Raw genomic sequence first — 19985 nt, 5'->3', positions numbered from 1 at the left:
AGATTCGCAGACATCAAAGATCCATTAGAAGAGGAAAATGAGCAAAAGGAAGCAGAAAATATTGTGGAAGAAGACAATGATGAAACTCTAGAGGACGAAGAGTTTGGATTACGTGACATTGTTGATTAAATTTAAGTTATGCTTGGAAATCAAGCTTTGCAATGTTTTGACTTTGACATTTTATGAGAAGAATAATCAATCAATTAAGGTTGTTATGCGTTCAATATTTGTAATATGTGATTTTCGCATTGATTTTTAAGTTAATCATTATTTTTTGAAAAAATGGTGATTAATAATATTTTTTAACATGAAATTCATAAAAAAAACTATTATTTAACCATTTTTAGTTAAAATTTTCGTATAAAAATTGTGATTTTGACATGTCAATTCTAGCAAAAAATTATCAAAACGTGTAGTTTTTTTGTTATATTTATGTTAAAAATGGTTATTTTTATGTCCATTGTTAAAAAATATTGTTTTTTAGAAACAATTATTTCATGTGGATTGAAAAATTAATTAAGGATGTATAAATATGTAGATTATCTAAAATTCAAAATATCGACTTTCTAATTTAAAAATGCAAAACAATAAAAACCTCACTACAAAAAAAATTAAAATTAAAATAAAAAACAAGAAAATATGAAGAAAACGACCACTTCAAAAACTATCAAATTTAGAAAATAATTATTTACATTTCATACACTAGAAAATTTAAAGTCAAAAAATAGGTCTTTTAAAAAAAGGGTGTGATGCAGAATACTCACTTTTTTAAATCAGCATGAAAATCACTACCATTCTAAAACATAATGTACATAAAAAAAATTAAAGTGCCAAAAACTATGCTCTAAAAAAAACATGTGTGTTCTGCATCACCCCTTTTCAAAATCAGGTCACTTTTTTGCTATCTCTACGAAACGGGTAACAGTATCAGTTCCCATTTCAAAGTTTACTATGTTAGGAGGGTGAATTTTTTTATCGATTAACCAATAGGAGGGGGGACATTTCTTGGTATCCATCATTAGCTCATACTTGAGGTCCAACTTTTCTAATATGCTCGCTTCCATAATATCCACCTTCTAGTCATCTAGAGCCCAGGTATTTGTTAGGATAATCTCATTGATATTAGTCTGCATTGTCTCCAAAATTTGGTTTTTAGAAGGTCTATTATTAGGGAAGACTTCTTTGTTATGATTCTTCCATATGTTCCACAGAACAAAGCCCCGGATAAGAAGCTAGGTCCTTTTGGCTATCAATTTTTTGAAAATATTTAATCTCCATGTCTTTAGGGATTCTTTGACATTGTTCAAAGATCTTTCCAAATGTTCAAATAAGAGTAGTACCTGGTTCCACAATTCATCAACAAAATCACATTAGTTGAATAGATGTTCCATTGTTCCCCCCCCTATTCTTGGCACAAAGGGCGTCGTGAGGGCCTTGAGAATACCTTCTTTCTAATCCTATCCCATGTCAATAGCCATCCACTCCCAATTAGCCATAGGATGAAGGATACTTTCAACCATAGCTTATTTTTCCATATGCATTTCCATATCAGATATGGTTGATCCCCTTGCAACCTTGAGAGAAGAGTGTAGGTTTCTTTAATAGTAAATATCCCACTTGGGTGGTATCCCCATTGTAATTTATCTGGATCTTGGCTTTTGAGGATGCTTCATTCTTTTAGTAAACACTCTAGTGCGTTCCATGGAAAGTGGGGATGGTTCTCCAACTAATTCTCTTGCAGTCTCCATTCCATCCATGTTTTATTGGGATTAGGGTCTATATAGAAATATACCATTTTCATTGCTCCTATACTCTCCATAAAGGTTTGGATACCTTTGATCTCTTCTCCTGCAGTAAGGTGCGGAAGTTGCATCTTGAACTCCTCCTAGAAGCTTGTCCATTCCTAACTTCCTAGAACCCATGCTCTTGAATAATGGACCTATTACTTTGCACCATATTCCATATGGAGGATCCTGCCCATAAATGCTATCATATATGTAGGTTTGTTGCACATGAATTTTCGTCACACTTATGAGACCATATTTGCTTCCATAACTTCATGCCTCCTTAGAGCCATCTCCACCACAGTTTGGCGCCCATAATTTGATTCAATATTGTTGGATCCCGTTGTCACATACCACCTCTTAGTTTGGGTTGGAAATCTTTGTCCCAAGCCACGAGGGACCACTTTTCCTAGCCTACTCTCCTTTCCATAGGAAGTTTCTAAATTTGGTAGCCAAATCTATGAGGAAGCATTGTAGGGTAGGAAGTGCTAAGAGTTGATACACTCAAAATGCTTGGAGAATTGATTTCAATATGAAACTTTGCCCACCAAGTTCAAGAACCTGAATGTCCAGCTAGCTAATTTTCAATCTATGCGATCCAGGAGCTATCTCCAACAAGTCACTCAAAGTGAATTGGATACCAAAGGAATTCCTAGGTATATGCTTAGAAGGGATCCAATAAGAAATCCAAAAATGCAGGCTATATGAATTTGGACATACAAGTTAGTGTTGAAAAAGTAGGTATCAAACTTGTCTCCATTGATCATTGGTCCAGAAGCATCTTCAAAGTCTTCCAAAATAAAACCAAAGCGCCTTGCCTCTTGGAGGGTAGGTTGGCCAAACTACATATTATTTTCTACGCACTGTTGATGAGTTATCAACGGGGCTCGAGCTTCAAAACACAAACATCATAGCTCCCCTACTATGACAACAACTTTTATGTATTAACTAAGCCCCTCTTATGTTATGATGAAGAGGAAGGGAGAGATTGTATCTCCCTATCAAAGACCCCTTGATCGATGGAAAGTGTAGGTTGGATAGCCGTTCAGGAAGATAGAGTAAAACAAGGCTTTGATAAGGGATCAAACCCATTTGATCCTATTAGCGAAGAACCCGAATGCATCCAACATGGTTAAAAAATAATTCCAATTGAGGCGATCATAGGATTTAGATAGATCAAGTTTAATGAGCATACCTGGTTGTCTTGTTGTCTACAACGAGTGTACTACCTCATGGGATGTAATAATACCATCCATGATCTGTGTTCCTTCTACAAGACTAGTTTTCTTGGGGCTTATGATTGTCTTCAACAGGGGTTTCAAATGACGAACCATAACTCTTGATATGATTATATAAATCACATTGCATAAGGTTATGGGTTTGAAGCCACTGGGATCTATCGTTGCCCCTTTTTTGAAATCAAAGTAAGGAAAGTGGCATTAAGACCTAACCAAATTGTCTCATTTCATCTAGATTCCTCCATGAGAGCATGAATTTTGCTACCTAAGAAGTTCCATCCTACTTTAAAGAATTCAAATGTGAAGCCATTAGGCCCAATGCTTTGTTGGTGGGAAGCACTTTAACCACATCCTCCACCTCCTCATAAGTTACCTTCCTTATTAAGGCGTCATTATGGTCATCGTTGATCACATAGGGGATGAATTGGTTGATTATGGCAATCGCCTCCTCATGGAGTGCATCAAGATCTGAAAGTAGGCTTTGATAGTATGAGATTAGATTTTCTGTTATCTATTCATTTTGGAGCAACATTCTACCATCTGAGCTTGTCAGTCGTGTTGACATTTCTATGCTTCATAATCATTCTATGGAAGAATTTGGTGTTGCACTCTCCTTCTCGCCACCATTCGACCCTAGACTTCTGTTTCCATAACATTTCTTCCTGTTTATGTCTTTGTTATAGCTCATGAAGGATCCATCCATTTTTTCAATTAGTTTCTATGTTCTCCCCTCATTTATAATTTGTTGTTGGATTTCCTTCATTGAATCCTTGATAATCCTCTTCTCATTATGGATGTTACCAAATTCACTATAATTCCATTCCTTGATCGTTTTCTTTAGCTCTTTTAATTTCCATTGAAACTCCCCCATCAAGCACTACTCCTGCACATGGATCTTTGTCCACATCCCTCCAACTTCTGGATAAAATCTTACCTCTAAAACCAAAAGGCTTCAAAGCTTAATGGATAGTTCCTTAGGGAAATGGCCCATTTTGAGATCGATTTCCAAACGAATGGGCTAGTGGTCCAAGCCTAAATAGGGGAAGATGGTCACCTCTACGAAGAGGTGGTTTTGCAGAATCCTATCAGATATGAAAAAAATATCCAACCAAGAAGCTATTTGGTGTTTTCCACCACATTACTTATTCCAAGTGTAAAACCATTGACAATGTCTACATCTTCAATGCACAACTCCTGAATAACTTCTTGGAAGGTCTGGGAGGTTGGGTTCAAGTAATGTAACCCCGTTTTTCTCTTTTCTAAATGTCTAATCATGTTGGAGTCACCTACTATAATCTACTTCTCATCATTACGGATAGTGAAGAGCTACACGAAATCAAGTAGGAATCCCTTCTTATCATCAACAGCCATGGGTCCATAGACTATTGTTAAACATACCTTCTCAAATGATCTGATATAACCAACAATTCCTGAAAGAATATGGGAGAAGGTGACCTAATTCTTAAAGGAGATTATTATTGGGTCACATAAGATGACTAAACCTCTCGCACAACCCCGGGTGTCCAGGGCCACACATTATGCTTGTGGCCAACATTTATCTATCACTGTAGATAGTTTTTCTTATGAAACTTTTATTTCATTTATAACGAAGATATCTAGTTTTTCTTGTCTCATTTTATATTTTAGGTACCTCACCTTTCCTTTAGAGTTGAGGCTCCTTTATTCCATGATACCACTTTCATTGGGGGTAAGGGGCGGTGCGAAGAAAGTGTTTCATGAGAACATTGTCTTGGCCCAAGTTGACCAAGCTTTCCCCTGCTTCTCGAATTACCTCTTGGGTTTTATTTCACCCTTTTTTCATGCACTCACCACCAGGGTTGGAATTTGATCTAGAAATTGGTTGTGACTATCCTTTTATTATGAGTGAAAAGTTTGTAATCCCTTCCTTGGTTTATTGCCATTGTTCCCATTTAATGTAATTTTTTTGGAAGTGTTTGAGTTTCTCTGGAGGTATGTCTTTTTCTTCCTTAGCCCATTTGTGTAGAAAGTCCACCATTACTCTTTCATCAGAGTTCAAGTGGGAAACCTTATCCTCTTACTCTAGTTCATTCTAGGATTGTGATAAAAACTAACGGATGTCTTGGGATATTGAGGCTACCTTTGAGGTTTTTTTTTTATCACCAGCTTTTCCTTAAGGTTTTTTATGGTGGCTTCCATTTCCATAAGTTGAAGATTATGAATCACCAGTTCAGTCGCCCGAGGTTGCTCCTGATTATTTAAATTTCCTAATGCAGAGAATCGATTAGAGTTGGGTTGCACCTAGGAAATGCTCCCATTATTTTCCTGTGCTTTGTTTTTTTCCCTTTATTTCCACGATTCTCCTTGTTAGTAACCTCCTGGAATTCGTCTGCCACATTGACTTAATTTTTTTTCCAAAACACTATTCTCTGGTTGTTCTTCATCACTGCCTCTTCACCCTCTTAATCAATTCCTCTTGTTCCTCTTCTATTTCTTTTTGGAAAAGTGGGGGTCACATATTTGCAATTATTGTAGGTGGGCATGTAGTTGAGTGATTTAGATTTGGTGTTACATGATCCTTGAGACTATTTAGTGAGGTATGGATGAATATGTACCTTGTGAAGTGTCAAATTTCCATCCAAAAATAAAATTCCTCAAATTTTCAGCAAAAAAACGACCCTAATTCACTTTGGTGTTCCCTTTCCCCACTTCAAGGGTATGCTAGTTTTACATTGATATGGTCTTAATTGGCTCTAGTGAATAACATATTGATTCGTTGGAAATTTTGGCAAGTTCAAAAATGTTTAATAAATAATGTGAACATTTAAATTGGCTATTAGTAATTAATAAGCCCTATATCATTTGAACCACAATGGATTAATTAACATATTTTGTAATCTGTAGAGTATGGTTGGGCCTTTCTAATGAATGATCACATATGCATGTTCAAGGTAAATAATATGCAACTTAGAGTAATGCATTAATTACATACTATTGTATACATATATTAATGAATTTAGAACTATTTAGATTCAATGTATATATATTCTATCCTATACAACATTTAATGTATTGTTTATAGGTGAATATCATTTTTCTATGTTCACGGTAATTTTTTTAGCTCTCATAAACAATGAAACTTGATAATTTGATTAAAAACAAATCACATATACAATTTCTCAAACTTCCCGGATTGATATTTAGAAATTGTCACTTGAACAAGGTTTTCTATCCTTGATAACTTATAATTAGCCATCTTTTCCAGATGCCAACATGTAAAATCAACTAGCACTCAAAATTATGCATAGACATTTTTTAAATAAATGTCCAAGGGCCATTCATAAGATTGCTTAAACCTAATTGAATTATATAAACTCATATTAGATCTTAGTTTTGTAGTATTTAAAGATGCTAGTGAACATTGACATAATTCATAGGTATCTAAAATGTTATAATCAGTTGAATCTTGATGTACGTCATACCCAACACTTCCAATTCTACCTAAAACCTAGTTCTCAATGGATTTGTGATGAAAAATAACCTTTATTCCCTAGAAAAACTTGTATAACACGTTGAATCAAGTTAGATCCATTTAAATCCAAATAGAACATTAGCTAAATTTATGATACATATAATGTGACTAATGTATGAACCACAATTTTTTTAAGGAAAATCAATTTAATGGCGCAATAATCATAAAGTATGATGATATTGGTGATTAACCATGCATTTACAAATCAAAGTTTAATATATAATATATTATCATTACTTAGTTTCTAAAATACAAGTTCAAATTAAATGAATCAAAGTGGAAGAGGCTTGAATAAAAAATTAATGTTGGACTTCCAAATTGATAAAATTAAGGGGTGTTGTAGAGGATGTGGCTAATGGCAACAAATCAAATGATTCCATAAGTCATTATTAGACATCTAATAACTCATGAGCAATAAGTGTGGATGTTCTCATGTTTTAATTTCCCATGGGAAACCGAAAACAATGTGTAATGAGTTTCAGTAAACATTCCTTGGTGAGGGGTTTAGAAGTCATATCTACATACTGACCAATGAATTTATCTGTATTGTGTCAAGAAGATAAACTAATAAATATTATTTTTTTAAACTTCTATTGATGATCTAAACTAAAATTTCCATATTATGGTTTAATAGATTTGGGAAAAATACTCACCAAATATAAGTATCCTAACCTTTAGATATTGGTCTACTTTTTTCAAGATCCATAGCCTTAATAGAGTCATCACAATCATATATCTAACTCCACTACTAGCGAGTGTCCTTAGCCTTGATGAAGATATCTACATGCCCAATTTTATTAACTATGTTTCTTGTGTCAATCCTTTCCTTTTTACTTTGATAAATGCTTTAGCATTCAAGAGATATGGGAAGTAGTTTCATTTACAAGCTAATATGTTAGTTATCACAAGATCTATTTAATAACTTGTTGCACTTGTAACACTACCTCCCACCCCCTTGTACTATCTCAGGTTGTGGGAGGTGTTACTTGATAATATAAACCAAACTCCAAGGTTTGTTATGAAGATGGGGTTAAAAAATCTTTTTTCTTCAATGTCGTTGAAACTAAAAACAAATACAACCAACGTTTTAATGTTGTTGATAGATTTCAAGTGACGTAAATTTCATCTTAATTTGACTCTTAGATTGAAAGTTATGCCCATTCAAAGTTTGACTAATTATATTGCACCACATCAACAAAGGACCTCCATGTGTGAGCCATTTGTCTCTACTATGTCACCATAAGTAGGTATAAATCACTCATGGCTACTATGTGGCGTCCACATGGCCATCACCCAGTTTCATGGCACTTGCCACATCAACCCAGTTTCGTGGGCCCCACCAAACTTGACCCTTTGTGTTATGTGATCATTTCACGTTATATTTGGTTCCTAGTTACAAAGTCAACTATCATCATGGGGCTTTCCCATTTCAAACACCACCCCCCCCCCCCGGTTAACTAATAGCAGGGTAGGGGGCCCTGGGGTGATTGGGGGCCATTAATCAGATCATAGAGATTCTTACATGTAAATAAGCTTTGTTGCAATACAATGGGCCAATAGTATGGCTTATCAATACCATATGTCTAAAAAAATCATAACTCATTTCATATGGCACTTGTGTACATGACCTCTCATATAATTGAAAGTGCATAACTATTCTGAAAATAAATCTAAACCTTTGATATGTGACTACTACGAAGAATATTTTAGAATATTCCATGGAGGTTAAATCTCTACCATTTACCTAATAATTATTGATAATTTAATTAAAATTCTAAAATCCTTATTCCAAAATAAAATGGCTATTGGCCTAAAAAATAAACATATAAAAATTAAACAAATCGAATTAATAAACATATAATTAGAAATAAGAATATTTTTATAATATAGAGATATGAAATATATATAAAAATATTAATAATAATTATAAATTACTATCCATTTTATAATGATTCAATTTTATATTTAAATTTAATTAATAAGCATATTAAAACACGATTCTTCTAATATTTTTTTTTTCTTAAGTGGGGTTCTCTATATACATGGAAAATTTTAGGGGCTAACAGATGAGATACTTCTATGCTTTTTTCAAAAAAAAGATTCACCAATGTCCATTTTTCCTAAAATCGTTTCGCCCAAATTTTATATGATAAAATTATTTTACATTAAAAATCGCCAAAACTTTATAGAACTATCAACAAACTTTATAAATGCTCTATAAAATCATTAGATATTTGAATGTTTTTATAAAAATATCACCAAACATTTTACAATTTTCATGTTAGGGATTAATAAGATTTGCCAAGGTTTCTAAACTTTAAAATAATTTTTCATCCTTAAATTTTTTTCCATCTATATATAATCAATGTTATGTATATCATGTTAAAAAATTAAACTAGATGCATCTTAACTCTACTGCTTAGAGGGATGAAAATCTCTTGAGGTGAAAACGTCTTTTAAAGTAAAAATAGATTTGATTCCTCTCTAATCTCTTTTAGAATGAAAATATATTTGATCTCTCTCAATTGTTGGTAGAGAGGAGTTAAGATGGATCTAGATTGTTCTTCCCCCCTTTAAAAAGTTTTCACCCATTAAATAGGCTATATTCCACTTGAGTACCATGGGTGAATAGCATAAGTAAATACATTATTTTTATTTTAACATGTGGTTATTTTTTAATTTTAATTTTAATTTTTTTTACTTAAAAGGACAAGACATGACATTACAATAACTCTTCATACTCTGGTGGAGAAAGCCTCTCGACACAATTAAAAAAATTATAAAACATGTCAAAGAAAAATCCCGTATATGTAATTATATGTATTATGAATATTTTACTAAAAAAAATAAAAAATAAAAAATATTTATATATTTAGGGATGTGACATTTATATATATATAGATAATATATATTTTTTTGTTTTTCCATTGGCATGAATCCCGAGATGACTACACGCTTAACCTTTGGCTTGAGAAAGCGTGACTCAGAGGCATCTAAGCTGTCAAAATCCCCTAGGGATCATACCTGACCTAGGCCACACCAACCCTTAACATGGCTAGATTTTTGCTCATGGAATTTTCAAAATGGTGATCTTCACATCACTGAATGCCTAACAAAACACCCCATCACCATTTATTTTACACCTAGTAGGTATAAATATAATTAATATTATTAAGTAAATTTCCACCATGCCAACAATTTCTAGAAATGTAATCTCTAAAAATAAAAATATTTTTTAAAAATAGAATTTTTTTTTTTTACATCCTCTAAACATTTAATACATATATAATCATCATTAATTTTCAAAATTATATATTAATCCTATATATAATTGGCTAATTTGAAAATAACCCCTATCTATAAGATTTCGAGTAGCAAAAATTATCTTTAACAATATCCCATGTCATCACCACTATTGCATCAATTATATTTTCAAACAATTATATTACTTTGAAAAGCATTTACTCATTATGTAACTTCTTTATGAAAAACTAAATTCCATATTAACATTATTTCACGATAATGACATTACCATTTATTATGCGCTAACAGATTAATCCTTTGTTACACGGGAACCATTTCAATCATGTAGGGAACCCGCTCGGCTCGTTCTTGCGTTCCTGGGAGCTTTGGAACAGGAGCGAAACGTTCCTATTTCTTGTGGAATGACAATGAAAGTGGAGGGACGTTCTTGGTACGTGGAATGCTCAGATGTGGGAATGTCGGAGCGGTTTTTTCAGCGTTCCCAACTGTGGGAACTAATTAATCTCGCACTGCTGCAACCTTGATGTTTAAAGAATCAGATTCTTGTATTTTCCTTTTGCCTTGAATATATTTGTTACCTTACCATACATGCCGTGCGTGATTTACTTGCGTTCTTACCATACCTGCTTGCATCTCTCGTCTTCCCAAACATGTTTGCGTGCTTACCAGAGAAGCAGATTGCGGTGTGTGAATCGATCAATTGAACTTATTAAAATTATTTTATATTTAATATAAAATTTAAAAATTTTATATTGTTTAGGAAATATTGTGTTACATATATAAAATATCAAAAGTATGTTTTATAACAATGTGGAAAAAGTCGGGAAACAATCGGGATTAAATCTTAAAAATTTGATTTTTTCAGTTGGCCGCTTAAATCGGTTGATTTTTCGCCAATTTTTTCACTCTCGAAAAAATTGAGATTAAATCGTAAAACTCCCAATTTAATCGGGAGTCGACCCAAAAAGTTATCACGTCTTTCCCAGGCCGCGGATAAGAGGCCAAAAGGGGGGGAAAAGTCATATGGTTTTGCTGCTTTTTCTCCCATTCGCCCTTGTGGAGAGAGGAGTTGTTTGCCATTTCCCAAGAGGAGGAGATTTGCTAGTTTTGTGGTGGGGATTTGGAGATTTGTCCACTGCTCAACGTGAGAGATTCAAAGTGTCGATTTGTTGTTGTTAGATATGTATTTTAATTTCTCTCTTAGTGTTTGTTACACAAATGTCTTTTTAAATCTTTCTATAATTCTATTAGTTTGTTTTTATATTATTTTTGCTTAGAATTTTGAATCAAAACATTTTTTAGAATCTATATTGAAGCAAAACTTCAACTTTCAAGAATCAAATGAAAAAAATTCAAACCCTTGTTTAGTGAATTTGAGTGTGTTCAAGTGGGTGAGAAGAGGCATTTAAAATCTAAAATCAACAATTACATTTGTGTTTCCTTCTTATGTGATGGGAAATTTTTAATTTTTTCAAATGTTTTTGTGCCTAGGTTCAAATTCAAGTTTAAAGTTTCAAACAAAATTCCAAGGCTTTTGGACCCTATGCGGGAATATGGTGAACTTGATACTATACCCGAATATAGGGGGGTCAATAGAATGTATTTGACTTGCAAGTTGTGTTGCAAGCATATGTCAGGGGGTATCAATAGATTAAAATTCCATTTGGGGAAAATTCCGGGGAAAAACGTAGACCTTTGCCCAAATCCATCTCCAAAAATCATTCGGCATGCCATTAATTCGTTGATAGATAAAGAGGAGGGAGAAGACACCAAGGCATCACTAAAAATCCAGCTTGTAGAGGCCTCAATAGTGGGGGGAAGTGAGAGTGGTTCTTCAGCGTCACCTTCCACACCCATATGTCCCAACCTCTCAGCTTTCTCAACTTTTTTTATTCCTAGAACTACACATGGTGCACAACCTTGCATCAAATCGACACCTAAAAAAAGGAAAAACCAAAAGATGACAAGTTGGTCAGTGAGTGACTTGTATGGAGTGATGTTCCTTTCAACATTGCCAAGACAAACCCATTCTACCAAATTATGTTTGATGTTGTTGTTGTCGTTGGCCCGGGGTAAAAATCCCCTATCTTTGCAGAATTGAGAGGTCCTCTTCTTTAAGATGAAAACACTGATTGTACTTCTAGATTGGAGGATTTTAGGGCATCATGGGAACACAGTGGATGTGCAATCATGTCAGATGGTTGGACTGACCAGAAGGGTAGGACCCTTCTTAAATTCTTGGTTAGTTGTCCCAAGGGGACAATATTTATGAAATATGTTGATGCATCTACACATGTTAAAGATGTACGTTTATTATGTGAGTTGTTAGACATCTTCATTCAGGAAGTAGGCCCAAGAAATGTTGTCCAAGTCATAACAGACAATGCTGCAAATTATGTTGCAGCTGGCAAGTTGCTTATGGAGAGGTATCCTAACTTGTTTTGGACACCTTGTGCTGCTCATTGTATTGACTTGATGTTGGAGGATATAGGTAAGATTCCTATTGTGATGGATATTGTAGAATAATCCAGGAGCATAACAAAATTTATATATAATCATGCATTTGTTCTTATCTTGATGAGAAGATTCACAAACAATAAAGAGTTGGTGCATCCTGCCATTACACGATTTTCCACTACTTTCATATCTCTTTAGTCTCTGTTGAATTCTATGTGGGATGTGAAGAGCGTGTTTCTTTCACAAGATTGGTGTGCTTTATCTATTAGCCACAAACCATAAGGAGAGGGCATATGCAGACTAGTTTCATATGATTAGAGCTTTTGGGTAGGAGTAGAGGAGGTGTGTGCCATTTTAGAACCTTTGGTAAGGGTTCTTCGGTCAATTGATGGAGATAAACCCGCAATGGGATACTTGTATGGGGCCATGGATAGGGCCAAAGAAACCATTCATGCTTATTATGAAGATAAGGGAGAAAAGGGTTTAGAAAAACCACAGGTCATATGGATAGTGATTGATGAGAAATGGAACAATACCCTCTTGTTGTAGCAGCTACGACCACCCTCCAAAATTTTTGCCTTAGCTTCATTTTGAAGCCTCCCTACCAACCATCCTTAGCAACATGTCTTGCACTGACAAGTACAAATGCTTCAGTTGAGTTTCAGTGGCTTATCAGCTTGTGTGTGACAACTTGTTTGTCTCCCACCCACAGGCTGACATTCTGGAACTTGGTCAGTTTCTGGTTGTGATGTTCACCTGGAAAATTGCGCAATTCTAGAGGGGAACCAACCTTCCCTCTGGAAATTGCGCAATCCATCTGGGTTGCCTGCTGCTCTCCAGAAATGCGCAGAACAACCAGGTAGCCTTCCCTCTGGAAACTACGCAATGCAGCCCATCACTGGGCTTCCTCTAAAAAATTGTGCAATTCTGACTGACAGCCAGGGCTTCAGTCCAGAAATTGTGCAATGCCTAAGGGACAACCAGACTTGCTCAACCCAGAAACTACGCAAAAGTCACTCCCAAGCTTGTAGACTATTGCATGTGCTCCCAAGTTGACCAGTTCCCTCCAGGACTAAGCAATCTTGATGCATGGGCTACCTTTCCCAAAAAGGAAAAAAGAAAAAAGAAAAGAGAATCCCTAGATTTTAGAGGTCCATTTTTAGCAGTTGAAGGTTACATGCAAAAGTCATATTAGAAACCTCCTGCCAAGCGTCACCTTTTCCTAGATTTGTGGCATGTGCCTCATAAGCCTCGATCTTATCAAACTTATTTATTCGACGCTTCAAAGCTCATTCTTCACATCGATCTTGGAGCTCTGACATCCCATATCGCATCTAGGAGCATTCGGCACACTCAGCTCAACTTTTCCTGGGTAAGTCTACTTTTCATGTATTTTGTAGCTTTTTTGTCGTTTTTTGAATTTCGGTTTGTGTGAGTGTTGTTTTCTTGGTTTTGTTGAATGCTTGTTTTTGTTTTAATGCATGTTAGCTTGTAGAAGAATCATTTCAAGTTTTTCATTGCATCTCACTGCTATTGCATGCATGACATTGTTTCTGCACTTACGGTCACCATTGTAGCGACTAACTTCACATACATGCTTGTTTTCCCATTTTCTGAATCTTGCACTCATTGTTCACATGCATGATCATTCACTCTTGTTTTCACTTAGTTTCACCATGCATTCATGCTTTTCATGTTTTCAGTCACCCGTCGATGGGTCTGGGCTACCTTTGCCCAGACCTTGTCTTTCATGGCTTGCATTGTGCATTTCTGAGAGTGAAGGCTCTGCCTTCTTCCCAGAAATTGCACAAATCTGGCCCATCACTGGTCTCTAGGCTTGCTCTACGCAATTCTGATAGGCAATGCCTTGTTGGCCCCAGAAATTACGCAAATGCAATTTGCTGGTTGCAGCCATTGCTGATTGAAACTACGCATTGTGCAGTTTTCAGTCCTCAGCAGGCCAAGCTACACTGTGCATTACGTAGTTTCAATAGTCAGTCATCCCGCTGATAGTTCGGAATGTGCCTTGCACAGTTTTGGCAGTCAGTCTCCCAGCCTCCCAGTGAAACTTATGCAATCTTCCCCATCAGTCACCCAGGTGTGTTGCATGTCAGTCCTCAAGTTGCTTTTTGTTTTTAACTGACATATTTCTTTCCATTACTGTTGCTCTATCTCCAAGTATCACAGGTTTTCATCCATCTCTCAGTAGTACATGTACAATGGCCTCCAAGAGAGCAGGGTCAAAGGACACCGTTGAGAGTGCAACTGGAGATGCAGTTGAGCAAGTGTCTATGAGCTTTCCTATCTATGAAGACATTAAGTTGTTCGTAGACAATGATATCAAGGCGAAATGGAAGGACATCAATGACACCTTTTCAGTCACATTTGAGGAAAATTAGGAAGACCACAGGGTCTATGTCAACATTCACAAGTCTGGGTTGTACCAGATTGCATGCAGGTATCTCATGTTTCCATGCACGGACATGATCCACTGGATTGTCTCGCATATTGATCCAGAGACAATGGCGTTGAGCAGTGTTAGTGGAACACAACTTGCTACCTTCAGGACAAAGGACTCTCAGAAGATGTATCACTTTCCACGACCGATGATCACAATGGATACACCCTTTACCAAACCCAACAACAATGCAAACTCAAGAGATATCTTGAAGAGCTAGATGAAAGAGCCATCCAAGTTCAAGAGAACACCCAACTAGGTTTACAAGACAAAGATACGACAAAAGACATATTAGATCTTGGTCATCTTTACATGTCGCTTATACGACCAAGAGAGCACAGAGACCTTCCCGTAGAGTTGGGTGATTGTGTTGGATCAACTGGCGAGCAAAGGAAGACATCGTAACTAGTCCAATATGTTGGCTCTCAGGTTGAAGGAATAGGTAACATAAGCCCAACATCCGCCCAAGGGTTAGCAAGTGAAGATATACATGTCCTCTTACATACTGGAGATAATCTGTGCCCGTCAACAGTTCCCAGGCTTGGGTTGGGCATGGACACCTTCAGAAACCTCTGTGCACACTTATTGCAAGTTGTTCTCCAAATGAAGCTTCCATGGAGTTATCATACAGTTATCAGACCACTTCGTCACCCCGATGTACAAGATGATATTTGAGCAGGATCCACCTTGCATGTCACAGGCAGCGATGGAGGCATTGATCAACATAGCAGATTGGTATGCCTCACCCCTTGGCACCTTCATATGGATGTACAGCATGGAGAAGGCTCTGCATGTTTTACTGAAGTTTGCCATGGATAAGCTCATCATGCAAGAAGTGTCATATCACATCTTGACAGGGTTGTGAGCTACACTGCACAGGAAGAAGAAGGCACCTTGGCTCGCTCTTCCTTTACGGATCAGCTTGTATGAGATATGGAATCTCAAGCATGCTAAGGTCGAGACAAAGGAATTCAAGAGATTCACCTTCAACACCAGAAGTTTCAATCCGTATGACCCGCATTTCTTAGTGAAGGACCACTGTGCAAGAGTACAACATCCTTGGATCCACAGGCCATGTCATTGGCTTGAGGAGGACCCAAGGAGATAGCTATCACTTCTCAAGGCTCAATGAACCAGTCATCATAGTTTTAGAGTGGTTATCAAAGCAAAAGGAAGCAACATCTCAAAGAGAAGCATCATCAACAAGAGCAGAGGGTAGCAGGCCTGCATGTGACAAAGGCAAGAGAAAGTTTGTTGACAATGTAGAGGTAGAGAAAAGCTGCAAGTTCAAAGCAGACCCACTTATGTTGAAAGCAACTTTAGAGATTGAGGCTAAGAGGCTATAGTGCGACAAAAGGATCGCACAAAGGCAAAGAGAGAAACAGAATATGGAGGAAACAAAAAAGGAGTTGGACGAGTTGAAGCGGCAACTCAAGGAAGAAAAAGAGCTACGCAGAAGAGAGAAGGAAGCACAACAAGAACAAGAACAATAGGAGGCACATCATGCACAGATTGATGAAATTCTGCCCATACAGATTATAGACTCAATCGAGCAGCTGGCACAAAGTAGACATGGTGAGAAGTTGCAGGAGCAGGAATTGGCTCAAGAGATTGAACAAATGTTAGAGCAGATGGACATAGATATGGTTCATCCAGAGTCAGATCAGGACATTGGCCTCATTCCTTAAGACCAAAAGGTCACCCCATCAACTTCACCAGATCCAGAATAAGAGCAAGTCCCAAGTGATCAATGAGACACTAAGATCCTTGAAGACAACCAGGAGGCAGAGATGCACAACATATCTTTCGACGAGTCACAACAATGAGTTTTGTGGTCGCGTTGAGTGCCTACTCCGGATGCCCATTTATCTCCTGTGAAGTTTGAAGAGCGAGTGATCGTATCCAATGTGTGTAGACATCCAACCGCATTGGTCGATGCTACCACAACATATGTTGAAGCCACCAACTCGAGTGTTAGATTCTTGATAACAGAGAACGAGTGCATGACTAAGGAGTTACAAGTGACCAAGCAGGGAGGGGAGCAGGTTACAATATCCGCCAAAGCAGAGTTAAGGATAGTGATATTAGATGAAGTATCATCTCTATAGATATTCATGCGGAAGTTGTACTCCAGATTCGTCACTGTGCATAAGTCAGTTGTCCATCTCAATGGTTGGCAGCAGTGTTGTGCTAGGAGAGCACGCATCTTGTCAGATCTGCACACTGTTGTTGATCACATGCAAATATGGACAATGAGGTACAAAGGAGCCCCATTGCACTTTCCAAATATGATGAAGCCAAAGGTAGTAGAGTTGAAGGCACACATCCGAAGTCAGATCCGGAACTATGAGGAACTCCTGCAGTTCATCACAAGTTTTAAGGCTTCACAATCATGAGTGTTCAAGACCATGGATGTCATTGTGCGCGCGCATATGATCCCATCCATTGGCACACTCACTAAGGCAAAGTCAAAAAACCAAGTCCGACTGGAGCTGGACATGTAATTTGATTAGTTGATGCACGTAGCCACCAACGCAAACTTGGAGATCAGCGTAGACACTATGCATTAGTATGTTTCTAGTCCAACTGCACTCAAGACTATGATGTGCATGTTATCAGACAAGTTGGACAGAGGTGCCAAATCAGTGTACTCGGATGCAATGGAGGCAAGAGTTCGCTTTCAGAAGGATGTCACCATAGAGCACACGGACACCATAATAGACTACCAAGATTGGCATCAATTCGCCACCATCGATCATCGTGAGGATGTCAAAGAGTTGGTCTTCCCATAGTTTTTTGACTCTTAATGATGTCTTTCATGGCTTACTCAAGCCTATTTTTGTCTCACATGGGTACATATGCAGACTGTAATGTAAACATGTTGTAAAAGTGAAAGACCAAGTGTCGACAGTAGAATGTAACAGTCATGTAGTAGTTGAAGAGTCATGAGGATAGGTGAAGAGTCACAAAGGGGAATGTCAAGGGCCACCCCACCCTTTTCTATTTATAGAACCTCATAACTCATTGTACAGGGTTTTGGGAGCCAAGCTTCCTATAGGTGTAACTTAGAGAAAGCTTGGAGTGTATTGTAATGAGCCGTGACTTCTCCACGATGCAAAGCTAGTACATCTCTTTTGAGGAGCAGGCGACAGTGACTGTAATGTTCCACTATCGGGGCTAGTGGAAGTCTTGGTTGTATGTATGATTGGATCTTTCACTTTCTTAATATAACAGAGCCAACATGTTTCATGCATATGTTGTTATTGTAGTTCGGCTATCCTGGTTACTTTAATGATATATGTAGCTTTTATTTATGCATGTATGTATGGACTATTCTGCATGTGTTTGTATGAATCTTATCAAAATATGTTGTTGATATAATCCATCACTTTGGATTGTTGGTTATCCTGCTTTCCATCTTATGATGTCTTTCTACTCATGTGTTCCCTTTCAAGCTACATGCTATCACAGGTTTTTAAGGGGTGCACTCACTTCCCCTTCCGTGTGTTAGAGCCATTCATGCACCTTCCTTGACTTGCTGCAATGTCACACCCTTGCTACCAACAAGGACATCTTACTTACCTTTGCGTGCAACTGCGGTCAAGGCGATACCATACTACCCACTGCTAGGACTCCTACACCAAACAGTCTGAGGTCTAGTTGGGAATTCTTATCAGGGAGATCCCCTGGCATGTTGGCAGGTCCAGCATCGTCAACAGCTCCATCGCCCTATTCATGCTACAGGTATCTACCTCAACCCCGCATTTGCTTACGCCCATGGTTTCATATTTGATGTTGAGCTAATGGATGGATTCTTCACTTGTGTTGATAGGATGGTGGCATCTGAGAAAGATCATGAAGATATTTCTAAATAAATGGAGGTATATAGGATGGGAGGTGGAAAATTTGGTTTTATCATGTCTATTAAGAATAGGATGACCAAAATGCCAAGTAAGCTTCAGTTTGTTTCAAAATTTCAAGTTTAGAATTTCAATGTTTTAACTTTTTTTTTTATGTTTCTCATTTTTCTTTTAACTTGTATATGTTTGGTGGACCAGCTATGGTGGCAGAGTACCCAATCTCTCAAAGATTTCCATTTGAGAGCTCAGCCAAACATGCAGTTCCTCTGGGTGTGAGCACAACTGGAGTGTATTTGACAAAATACACAGCAAAAAGCGCAACAGGTTAAAAAATTTCAAATTATTTTTTTTGAATTCATTTGATTATTTTTAATATTTAAATTTTCTAAGTACTAATTTACAATCTATGACCCTAACACATATTGGAGTCCCAACGCCTCAATGACATGGTCTACGTCTAATACAATCTTCGATTGTGGGTGAGACAACTTTAGAAACCTCTTGATGTGGAAGCCATCTCATTGGAAAATATTTATACCACTGCTGCATGGAGGGTCGAGACTGAGAGGCTTCCCATGGACTTGATCCTTGATTGGTTAGATGTGGATCTAGAGGAGGTAGCAATTGTAGGGGAGGGAGAGCCAGAGGTAGAGGAGGAGGAGAAACATCAACGTTAGGAGGCAGACCATGATGAGGATGATGAGGAGGAGGTGACACCATCTAGGATGGGCAATAGGGGCATAGGATAGAGGCCACCTCTTTTATCAGCTTCTAGAGGACAACTAATTCCATTTGTATCTCCAGGGGTTGGGCCTTCTTCCTCTAGAGGAAAAGGCAAAGCCATTCCCTATTCCCATAAAAGGGGTAGAGGATCTTAGTGACTGATTACTTTATGACATGTAAATGACTCATGATATACATTTATTATATTTTTTGTTGATATTTTGACTCTTGAGATTTGAGACTCAGAAAAGATTCAAGATTCAGGAGTTGATTCACTATTTTGATATGTGATGAAGCACTAGACTTCATATACACATTGTATATTAGATTTCTTTACATGTTTATGTGGAAATGCATTTATTTGATGTTGTGGATAATTTAGATGCTAAAAAAATAAACAAGAATGAATATTTTTGTATTTTTTCCAACTTTTTCAAAAAACTCCCGACTTTAATGAGTTTTTCAATTTTTGGAGTGTGCTGATTTAATCCCGACTTCGACTTCTTCCACATTGTTCTATAACTTAATATAAAGAAGATATGTAATTCTTTTTATCTTCAATTTGAAGTTGACATCCTTTTTATAATTTTTTTTAATATTTAATTTTTCATTATATAATATTACTGCTCTCGATCAGTGGTTTCTTATAAATTTAGAGGAAACTTCCAACCCTTCCGGACCCCATACCCA

Source organism: Pinus tabuliformis, chromosome 3_1 (genome assembly GCF_031772625.1).
Source record: "Pinus tabuliformis cultivar Carrire ecotype Pingquan chromosome 3_1, CPIR1, whole genome shotgun sequence".
NCBI lineage: Eukaryota > Viridiplantae > Streptophyta > Pinopsida > Pinales > Pinaceae > Pinus > Pinus tabuliformis.
The sequence above is the reverse complement of the archived record's forward strand: the minus strand, read 5'-3'. Positions refer to the sequence as shown.